Here is a 12,074-nt window from a genome sequence, read left to right as displayed (position 1 = left end):
TAGAATACAGTATTATATGTCCTAGAATACAGGAATATAATATGTCCTAGAATACAGTATTATATGTCCTAGAATACAGGAATATAATATGGCCTAGAATACAGGAATATAATATGTCCTAGAATACAGGAATATAATATAATATGTCCTAGAATACAGTAATATATGTCCTAGAATACAGGAATATAATATGTCCTAGAATACAGTATTATATGGCCTAGAATACAGGAATATAATATGGCCTAGAATACAGTATTATATGTCCTAGAATACAGTAATATAATATAATATGTCCTAGAATACAGGAATATAATATAATATGGCCTAGAATACAGGAATATAATATAATATGTCCTAGAATACAGTAATATATGTCCTAGAATACAGGAATATAATATAATATGGCCTAGAATACAGGAATATAATATAATATGTCCTAGAATACAGGAATATAATATAATATGGCCTAGAATACAGGAATATATGTCCTAGAATACAGGAATATAATATGTCCTAGAATACAGGAATATAATATGTCCTAGAATACAGGAATATAATATAATATGGCCTAGAATACAGTATTATATGTCCTAGAATACAGGAATATAATATAATGTGTCCTAGAATACAGGAATATAATATAATGTGTCCTAGAATACAGTAATATATGTCCTAGAATACAGGAATATAATATAATGTGTCCTAGAATACAGGAATATAATATGGCCTAGAATACAGGAATATAATATAATATGTCCTAGAATACAGGAATATAATATAATATGTCCTAGAATACAGGAATATATGTCCTAGAATACAGGAATATAATATATGGCCTAGAATACAGGAATATAATATGTCCTAGAATACAGGAATATAATATGTCCTAGAATACAGGAATATAATATAATATGTCCTAGAATACAGTAATATATGTCCTAGAATACAGGAATATAATATGTCCTAGAATACAGTATTATATGGCCTAGAATACAGGAATATAATATGGCCTAGAATACAGTATTATATGTCCTAGAATACAGTAATATAATATAATATGTCCTAGAATACAGGAATATAATATAATATGGCCTAGAATACAGGAATATAATATAATATGTCCTAGAATACAGTAATATATGTCCTAGAATACAGGAATATAATATGTCCTAGAATACAGTATTATATGTCCTAGAATACAGGAATATAATATGTCCTAGAATACAGTATTATATGTCCTAGAATACAGGAATATAATATGGCCTAGAATACAGGAATATAATATGTCCTAGAATACAGGAATATAATATAATATGTCCTAGAATACAGTATTATATGTCCTAGAATACAGGAATATAATATGTCCTAGAATACAGTATTATATGGCCTAGAATACAGGAATATAATATGGCCTAGAATACAGTATTATATGTCCTAGAATACAGGAATATAATATAATGTGTCCTAGAATACAGGAATATAATATAATATGTCCTAGAATACAGGAATATAATATAATATGGCCTAGAATACAGGAATATATGTCCTAGAATACAGGAATATAATATGTCCTAGAATACAGGAATATAATATGTCCTAGAATACAGGAATATAATATAATATGGCCTAGAATACAGTATTATATGTCCTAGAATACAGGAATATAATATAATGTGTCCTAGAATACAGGAATATAATATAATGTGTCCTAGAATACAGTAATATATGTCCTAGAATACAGGAATATAATATAATGTGTCCTAGAATACAGGAATATAATATGGCCTAGAATACAGGAATATAATATAATATGTCCTAGAATACAGGAATATAATATAATATGTCCTAGAATACAGGAATATAATATAATGTGTCCTAGAATACAGTAATATATGTCCTAGAATACAGGAATATAATATAATGTGTCCTAGAATACAGGAATATAATATGGCCTAGAATACAGGAATATAATATAATATGTCCTAGAATACAGGAATATAATATAATATGTCCTAGAATACAGGAATATAATATAATATGTCCTAGAATACAGGAATATATGTCCTAGAATACAGGACTATAATATAATATGTCCTAGAATACAGGAATATAATATGTCCTAGAATACAGGAATATAATATAATATGGCCTAGAATACAGGAATATAATATGTCCTAGAATACAGGAATATATGTCCTAGAATACAGGACTATAATATAATATGTCCTAGAATACAGGAATATAATATGTCCTAGAATACAGGAATATAATATAATATGGCCTAGAATACAGTATTATATGTCCTAGAATACAGTAATATAATGTATAACAATATGTAACCTGATAAAACCAGATGATGAAACGGGTAATAAAATAAGATATAATATAAATATGTAATCTAATGTGCTGTAATATGTGGAGTAATAGACTATAATATGTCATTTTAATGTCATTTCCTATAATAACAATATGAGATCCTGTAATTATAGGATGACAGTATAATACCTATATAAGAAGTATAATACACTGGGATTTCATGGCTCATATAAAAATGCAGTATAATATAAAGTGGTCCCCCGCTGCAGACAGGCACATACTGTATACTCACCCATGATGATTGCTCTCCCCCGGAGCAGCATCATTCCGGTGCTCCCATGGCTTCGGATCCCCCTGGGTCCTACGCCCAGGACTCGGTGTCTTCATTTTTCCGCTCTGTTAGAGTGCTCCCATAGAGATGCATTGGTGCCGGAGTACCGGAATGACAACACTGGGGAGTATAAGTGCCAGCCTGGGTGCTACAGTATAATACCCTATAATAGAATAGAAAGAATAGACCATACTGTAATATACAGGACGGACAGTCACCGTATACTTCTCTCTGCTCCAAAAAAGCTCAGAGAGAAACAACTGGGACTAATAGTGTGACCCCCGGATTATGGGACTAATAGTGTGACCCCCGGATTATGGGACTCAGCGTGACCCCCGGATTATGGGACTAATAGTGTGACCCCCGGATTATGGGACTAATAGTGTGACCCCCGGATTATGGGACTAATAGTGTGACCCCCGGATTATGGGACTAATAGTGTGACCCCAGGATTATGGGACTAATAGTGTGACCCCCGGATTATGGGACTAATAGTGTGACCCCCGCATTATGGGACTAATAGTGTGACCCCCGGATTATGGGACTAATAGTGTGACCCCCGCATTATGGGACTAATAGTGTGACCCCCGGATTATGGGACTAATAGTGTGACCCCCGGATTATGGGACTAATAGTGTGACCCCAGGATTATGGGACTAATAGTGTGACCCCCGGATTATGGGACTAATAGTGTGACCCCAGGATTATGGGACTAATAGTGTGACCCCCGGATTATGGGATTAATAGTGTGACCCCTGGATTATGGGACTAATAGTGTGACCCCCGCACTATGGGACTAATAGTGTGACCCCCGCATTATGGGACTAATAGTGTGACCTCCGCATTATGGGACTAATAGTGTGACCCCCGGATTATGGGACTAATAGTGTGACCCCCGGATTATGGGACTAATAATGTGACCCCCGGATTATGGGACTAATAGTGTGACCCCCGGATTATGGGACTAATAGTGTGACCCCCGGATTATGGGACTAATAATGTGACCCCCGGATTATGGGACTAATAGTGTGACCCCCGGATTATGGGACTAATAGTGTGACCCCCGGATTATGGGATTAATAGTGTGACCCCCGGATTATGGGACTAATAGTGTGACCCCCGCACTATGGGACTAATAGTGTGACCCCCGCAATATGGGACTAATAGTGTGACCTCCGCATTATGGGACTAATAGTGTGACCCCTGGATTATGGGACTAATAGTGTGACCCCCGCACTATGGGACTAATAGTGTGACCCCCGGATTATGGGACTAATAATGTGACCCCCGGATTATGGGACTAATAGTGTGACCTCCGCATTATGGGACTAATAGTGTGACCTCCGCATTATGGGACTAATAGTGTGACCCCCGGATTATGGGACTAATAGTGTGACCCCCTGATTATGGGACTAATAATGTGACCCCCGGATTATGGGACTAATAGTGTGACCCCCGGATTATGGGACTCAGCGTGACCCCCGGATTATGGGACTAATAGTGTGACCCCCGGATTATGGGACTAATAGTGTGACCCCCGGATTATGGGACTAATAGTGTGACCCCCGGATTATGGGACTAATAGTGTGACCCCCAGATTAGGTATAAAGATAAAGGGGGGGGGGACGCTCGTCCTGACGCTAGCCCCAGTGCGAATCCCAACACCGGGAGCAGTCGGAGATCTTCCCTGACAGACTCCTCTCTGCTACATCTCTACGTGTAACATCCTCTCCTCTTATCCAGACTTAACAATAGGTTTAAGGAAAGTGTCTTCCCCCCTCTTCATCTGAGTCACCATGACGGAGGGGGGAGGGGCGGCGTGGCGTCCGGTCAGTCCAGCCTCCTAGTCTCCTAGTCTCCTAGCCTCCTAGATACGGCTGCTGACCACATCAACCTGGATACTACAGGGCAGCATACCCAGGGATACTAGCCTAATAATAACTACTAACCCAATACAAATCCCCCCGGTAATTATAATTACTCATAATACACTAACCCAATAACTAGTAATAATACTAACCTAGCATCATCATCATAATACACACCTACAACTAGTACTAATGCTACTAACCCAATAACTAGTAATAATACTAACCTAGCATCATCATCATAATACACACCTACAACTAGTACTAATGCTACTAACCCAATAACTAGTAGTAATACTAACCTAGCATCATAATACACACCTACAACTAGTACTAATGCTACTAACCCAATAACTAGTAGTAATACTAACCTAGCATCATTACAATACACACCTACAACTAGTACTAATGCTACTAACCCAATAACTAGTAATAATACTAACCTAGCATCATTACAATACACACCTACAACTAGTACTAATGCTACTAACCCAATAACTAGTAGTAATACTAACCTATCATCATAATAATACACACCTACAACTAGTAATAATGCTACTAACCCAATAACTAGTAATAATACTAACCTAGCATCATTACAATACACACAACTAGTACTAATGCTACTAACCCAATAACTAGTAATAATACTAACCTAGCATCATCATCATAATACACACCTACAACTAGTACTAATGCTACTAACCCAATAACTAGTAGTAATACTAACCTAGCATCATCATAATAATACACACCTACAACTAGTACTAATGCTACTAACCCAATAACTAGTAGTAATACTAACCTAGCATCATAATACACACCTACAACTAGTACTAATGCTACTAACCCAATAACTAGTAGTAATACTAACCTAGCATCATCATAATAATACACACCTACAACTAGTACTAATGCTACTAACCCAATAACTAGTAATACTAACCTAGCATCATAATAATACACACCTACAACTAGTACTAATGCTACTAACCCAATAACTAGTAATAATACTAACCTAGCATCATCATAATAATACACACCTACAACTAGTACTAATGCTACTAACCCAATAACTAGTAGTAATACTAACCTAGCATCATCATAATAATACACACCTACAACTAGTACTAATGCTACTAACCCAATAACTAGTAGTAATACTAACCTAGCATCATAATACACACCTACAACTAGTACTAATGCTACTAACCCAATAACTAGTAATAATACTAACCTAGCATCATCATAATAATACACACCTACAACTAGTACTAATGCTACTAACCCAATAACTAGTAATAATACTAACCTAGCATCATAATAATACACACCTACAACTAGTACTAATGCTACTAACCCAATAACTAGTAGTAATACTAACCTAGCATCATTACAATACACACAACTAGTACTAATGCTACTAACCCAATAACTAGTAATAATACTAACCTAGCATCATCATAATAATACACACCTACAACTAGTACTAATGCTACTAACCCAATAACTAGTAATAATACTAACCTAGCATCATAATAATAATACACAACTACAACTAGTACTAATGCTACTAACCCAATAACTAGTAATAATACTAACCTAGCATCATCATATTAATACACACCTACAACTAGTACTAATGCTACTAACCCAATAACTAGTAGTAATACTAACCTAGCATCATAATACACACCTACAACTAGTACTAATGCTACTAACCCAATAACTAGTAATAATACTAACCTAGCATCATCATAATAATACACACCTACAACTAGTACTAATGCTACTAACCCAATAACTAGTAGTAATACTAACCTAGCATCATCATAATAATAATAATAATACACACCTACAACTAGTACTAATGCTACTAACCCAATAACTAGTAGTAATACTAACCTAGCATCATCATAATAATAATAATAATACACACCTACAACTAGTACTAATGCTACTAACCCAATAACTAGTAGTAATACTAACTTAGCATCATTTCAATACACACAACTAGTACTAATGCTACTAACCCAATAACTAGTAATAATACTAACCTAGCATCATAATAATACACACCTACAACTAGTACTAATGCTACTAACCCAATAACTAGTAATAATACTAACCTAGCCTATTATTATTTATATTATTAATAATATTAGGTTAGGTAAGTATTATTACTACTAGTTATTGGGTTACCAGCATTAGTACTAGTTGTAGGTTGGTATTATTATGATGCTAGGTTAGTATTATTACTAGTTATTGGGTTAGTAGTATTAGTACTAGTTGTAGGCTGATAATAATAATAATAATAATAATAATAATACCACCACCAACCTACAACTAGTACTAATGCTACTAACCCAATAACTAGCAGTAATAATACTAACCAATAATAATAATAATAACAATAAATATTATTATTATGCTAGGTTAGTATTAATATTACTAGGTTTTGGGTTAGTAGCATTAGTACAAGTTGTAGGTTGGTGGTATCATTATTATTATTATTATTACCACCACCAACCTACAACCAGTACTAATGCTGTTAACCCAATAATAACCTCATAACTAGTAATACTAGTAGTATCACTAATCTAATTAGTAGTAGTAATATCACTAACCTTATAACTAGTAGTAATATCACTAAACTAATAACTAGTAGTAGTAGTAATATCACTAAACTAGTAGTAATATCACTAATCTAATAACTAGTAGTAGTAGTAATATCACTAAACTAGTAGTAATATCACTAAACTAATAACTAGTAGTAATATCACTAAACTAATAACTAGTAGTAATATCACTAAACTAATAACTAGTAGTAGTAGTAGTAGTAGTAGTAATATCACTAAACTAGTAGTAATATCACTAATCTAATAACTAGTAATATCACTAACTTTATTACTAGTAGTAATATCACTAATCAAATAAAAACTAGTAGTAATATCACTAACCTTATAACTAGTAGTAATATCATTTACCTTATAACAGCTATTAATATCACTAATCTAACAACTAGTAGTAACATAACTAAACAACAACTAGTAATATCACTAATCTAACAACTAGTAATAATATAACTAATCTAACAACAACAACTAGTAGTAGTAATATCACTAAACAACCAGTAGTAATATCACTAATCTAATAACTAGTAGTAGTAATATCACTAACCTAATAACTAGTAGTTATCACTAACCGAACAACAACTAGTAGTAGTAATATCACTAATCTAATAACTAGTAGTAATATCACTAACCGAACAACAACTAGTAGTAGTAGTAATATCACTAATCTAACAACCAGTAGTAATATCACTAAGCTAACTAGTAGTAATATCACTAACCTAATAACTAGTAGTAATATCACTAAGCTAATAACTAGTAGTAATATCACTAACCTAATAACTAGTTGTAGTAATATCACTAACCTAATAACTAGAAGTAATATCACTAACCTAATAACTAGTAGTAGTAATATCACTAACCTAATATCTAGTAGTAATATCACTAACCTAATAACTAGTAGTAATATCACTAACCTAATAACTAGTAGTAGTAATATCACTAACCTAATATCTAGTAGTAGTAATATCACTAACCTAATATCTAGTAGTAATATCACTAACCTAACAACTAGTTGTAATATCACTAACCTAATAACTAGTAGTAATATCACTAAACTAATAACTAGAAGTAATATCACTAACCTAATAACTAGTAGTAATATCACTAAACTAATAACTAGTAGTAATATCACTAAACTAATAACTAGAAGTAATAACACTAACCTAATAACTAGTAGTAAAAATATCACTAACCTTAATATTATAATATAATATAATAATAACCTATAATATAATATAATAATAACCTATACTAATAACCTAATATCTAGTAGTAATATCACTAACCTAACAACTAGTAGTAATATCACTAACCTTATAACTAGTAGTAATATCATTTACCTTATAACAGCTATTAATATCACTAATCTAACAACTAGTAGTAACATAACTAAACAACAACTAGTAATATCACTAATCTAACAACTAGTAATAATATAACTAATCTAACAACAACAACTAGTAGTAGTAATATCACTAAACAACCAGTAGTAATATCACTAATCTAATAACTAGTAGTAGTAATATCACTAATCTAATAACTAGTAGTAGTAATATCACTAATCTAACAACCAGTAGTAATATCACTAATCTAACAACCAGTAGTAATATCACTAATCTAATAACTAGTAGTAGTAATATCACTAACCTAATAACTAGTAGTTATCACTAACCGAACAACAACTAGTAGTAGTAGTAATATCACTAATCTAACAACCAGTAGTAATATCACTAAGCTAACTAGTAATATCACTAACCTAATAACTAGTAGTAATATCACTAACCTAATAACTAGTAGTAATATCACTAACCTAATAACTAGTAGTAGTAATATCACTAACCTAATATCTAGTAGTAATATCACTAACCTAACAACTAGTTGTAATATCACTAACCTAATAACTAGTAGTAATATCACTAAACTAATAACTAGTAGTAATATCACTAAACTAATAACTAGAAGTAATAACACTAACCTAATAACTAGTAGTAAAAATATCACTAACCTTAATATTATAATATAATATAATAATAACCTATAATATAATATAATAATAACCTATAATAATAACCTAATATCTAGTAGTAATATCACTAACCTAACAACTAGTAGTAATATCACTAACCTTATAACTAGTAGTAATATCATTTACCTTATAACAGCTATTAATATCACTAATCTAACAACTAGTAGTAACATAACTAAACAACAACTAGTAATATCACTAATCTAACAACTAGTTGTAATATCACTAACCTAACAACTAGTAGTAATATCACTAACCTAATAACTAGTAGTAATATCACTAAACTAATAACTAGAAGTAATATCACTAAACTAATAACTAGAAGTAATAACACTAACCTAATATCTAGTAGTAAAAATATCACTAACCTTAATATTATAATATAATATAATAATAACCTATAATATAATATAATAATAACCTATAATAATAACCTAATATCTAGTAGTAATATCACTAACCTAACAACTAGTTGTAATATCACTAACCTAATAACTAGTAGTAATATCACTAAACTAATAACTAGTAGTAATATCACTAAACTAATAACTAGAAGTAATAACACTAACCTAATAACTAGTAGTAAAAATATCACTAACCTTAATATTATAATATAATATAATAATAACCTATAATATAATATAATAATAACCTATAATAATAACCTAATATCTAGTAGTAATATCACTAACCTAACAACTAGTAGTAATATCACTAACCTTATAACTAGTAGTAATATCATTTACCTTATAACAGCTATTAATATCACTAATCTAACAACTAGTTGTAATATCACTAACCTAACAACTAGTTGTAATATCACTAACCTAATAACTAGTAGTAATATCACTAAACTAATAACTAGTAGTAATATCACTAAACTAATAACTAGAAGTAATAACACTAACCTAATATCTAGTAGTAATATCACTAAGCTAATAACTAGTAGTAATATCACTAAACTAATAACTAGTAGTAATATCACTAACCTAATAACTAGTAGTAATATCACTAAACTAATAACTAGAAGTAATATCACTAAACTAATAACTAGAAGTAATAACACTAACCTAATATCTAGTAGTAAAAATATCACTAACCTTAATATTATAATATAATATAATAATAACCTATAATATAATATAATAATAACCTATAATAATAACCTAATATCTAGTAGTAATATCACTAACCTAACAACTAGTAGTAATATCACTAACCTAACAACTAGTTGTAATATCACTAACCTAATAACTAGTAGTAATATCACTAACCTAATAACTAGTAGTAAAAATATCACTAACCTTAATATTACTAACATAATAATTAGTAGTAGTAATATCATTAATCTAACTAGTAGCAATATCACTAACCTAACAACTAGTAGTAATATCACTAATCTAATAACTAGTAGTAATATCACTAAACTAATAACTAGTAGTAGTAATATCACTAAACTAGTAGTAATATCACTAATCTAATAACTAGTAATATCACTAACCTTATAACTAGTAGTAATATCACTAACCTAATAACTAGTAGTAAAAATATCACTAACCTTAATATTACTAACATAATAATTAGTAGTAGTAATATCATTAATCTAACTAGTAGTTATATCACTAACCTAACAACTAGTAGAAGTAATATCACTAACCTACAACTAGTAGTAATATCACTAATCTAATAACTAGTAGTAGTAATATCACTAATTTAATAACTAGTAATAATATCACTAACCCAATAACTAGTAGTAGTAATACATATAGGGGAGAGCAGGGTGAGGCTGCATCTCATAGGATATACTGGGGACTGCACACAGCAGATCTACAGGAGAGCAGGGTGAAGCTGCATCTCATAGGATATACTGGGGACAGCACACAGTAGATTTACAGGGGAGAGCAGGGTGAAGCTGCATCTCATAGGATATACTGGGGAGTACACACAGCAGATATACAGGGGAGAGCAGGGTGAAGCTGCATCTCATAGGATATACAGGGGACAGCACACAGCAGATATCATATAGGGGAGAGCAGGGTGATACGATCGGATATACTAAAAGGTTAAATAATTTTTTTCTACAAATTGTAATAGGTTTTTATTTTCCTCTTTTTTAGATTGCCATGAAAATGATAATTCAACTTTCTTCCAAAAAAAAACACATCACGAAGGCCAAAACAGAACCGTTCTGCATCCGATCCGAGACTCATTTTTTTCATTTTGTTTTGCATTTTTTAGACATCGCTAGCGAATTTCTGTTATTTATTGTATAAAAGAGAGAGAGACGTATTTATTACAATCAGATGATTCTATTCTTTTTATATCTTATATTTCAAAATAAAATCTGACGGCATCCATTGGTTCTTTACATTGTGGGCGACTCCCGCTGCTTGTGGTGGGGCTGCGCGGCCCTGCGTGGCCCTCGGGGACATACCCTAGAGGTCTCTCAGGGCGGAGTGATGGTGCACCGTGCCTTGCCGTAAAAACATTGGATTGACATGATTGTACAGTATGTTACTAATAGAATTAAACATTGTATCAATTGTGAATTTCAGCAAGATTAAAAAAGTATTTTAGATACAGCGCCGCTCCTGCTCTCCTTTCTTTATCCACTTCATGCTTCAGGTTATAAATACCAGGGGGGGGGGGGGGGGGGATGGGGTTATAACACATGGGAGGAGATGGCGATCAACACCATGTTTACAATAATGACATCTCCTCCTCCTCCATCTTATATCAGTGACTCCTCCTCCATCTTGTATCAGTGACCTCTCTTCCTCCTCCTCCATCTTGTATCAGTGACCTCTCCTCCTCCTCCTCCATCTTGTATCAGTGACCTCTCCTCCTCCTCCATCTTATTTCAGTGACCTCTCCTCCTCCTCCTCCTCCTCCATCTTATA

General features: G+C 32.3%; 1 protein-coding gene across 2 annotated transcripts in view; it reads left to right on the top strand.

Annotated features, from left to right (window-relative positions):
- Positions 1–11,716, top strand: part of CALCB (calcitonin related polypeptide beta) — a 64,993-nt gene extending 53,277 nt beyond the window's left edge. The window contains exon 5 of one of the 2 annotated variants that reach the window (XM_069968007.1): positions 11,269–11,716. The gene's annotated coding sequence lies outside the window, so the exon portion shown is untranslated. The remainder of the gene's footprint in view (positions 1–11,268) is intronic. The other variant, XM_069968006.1, reaches the window with a different exon arrangement.
- The last annotated feature ends 358 nt before the right edge of the window (positions 11,717–12,074 follow it).

This window comes from Dendropsophus ebraccatus, chromosome 4 (genome assembly GCF_027789765.1).
Source record: "Dendropsophus ebraccatus isolate aDenEbr1 chromosome 4, aDenEbr1.pat, whole genome shotgun sequence".
NCBI classification, from domain to species: Eukaryota; Metazoa; Chordata; class Amphibia; order Anura; family Hylidae; genus Dendropsophus; species Dendropsophus ebraccatus.
This window is presented reverse-complemented; position numbering and strand designations above follow the sequence as displayed.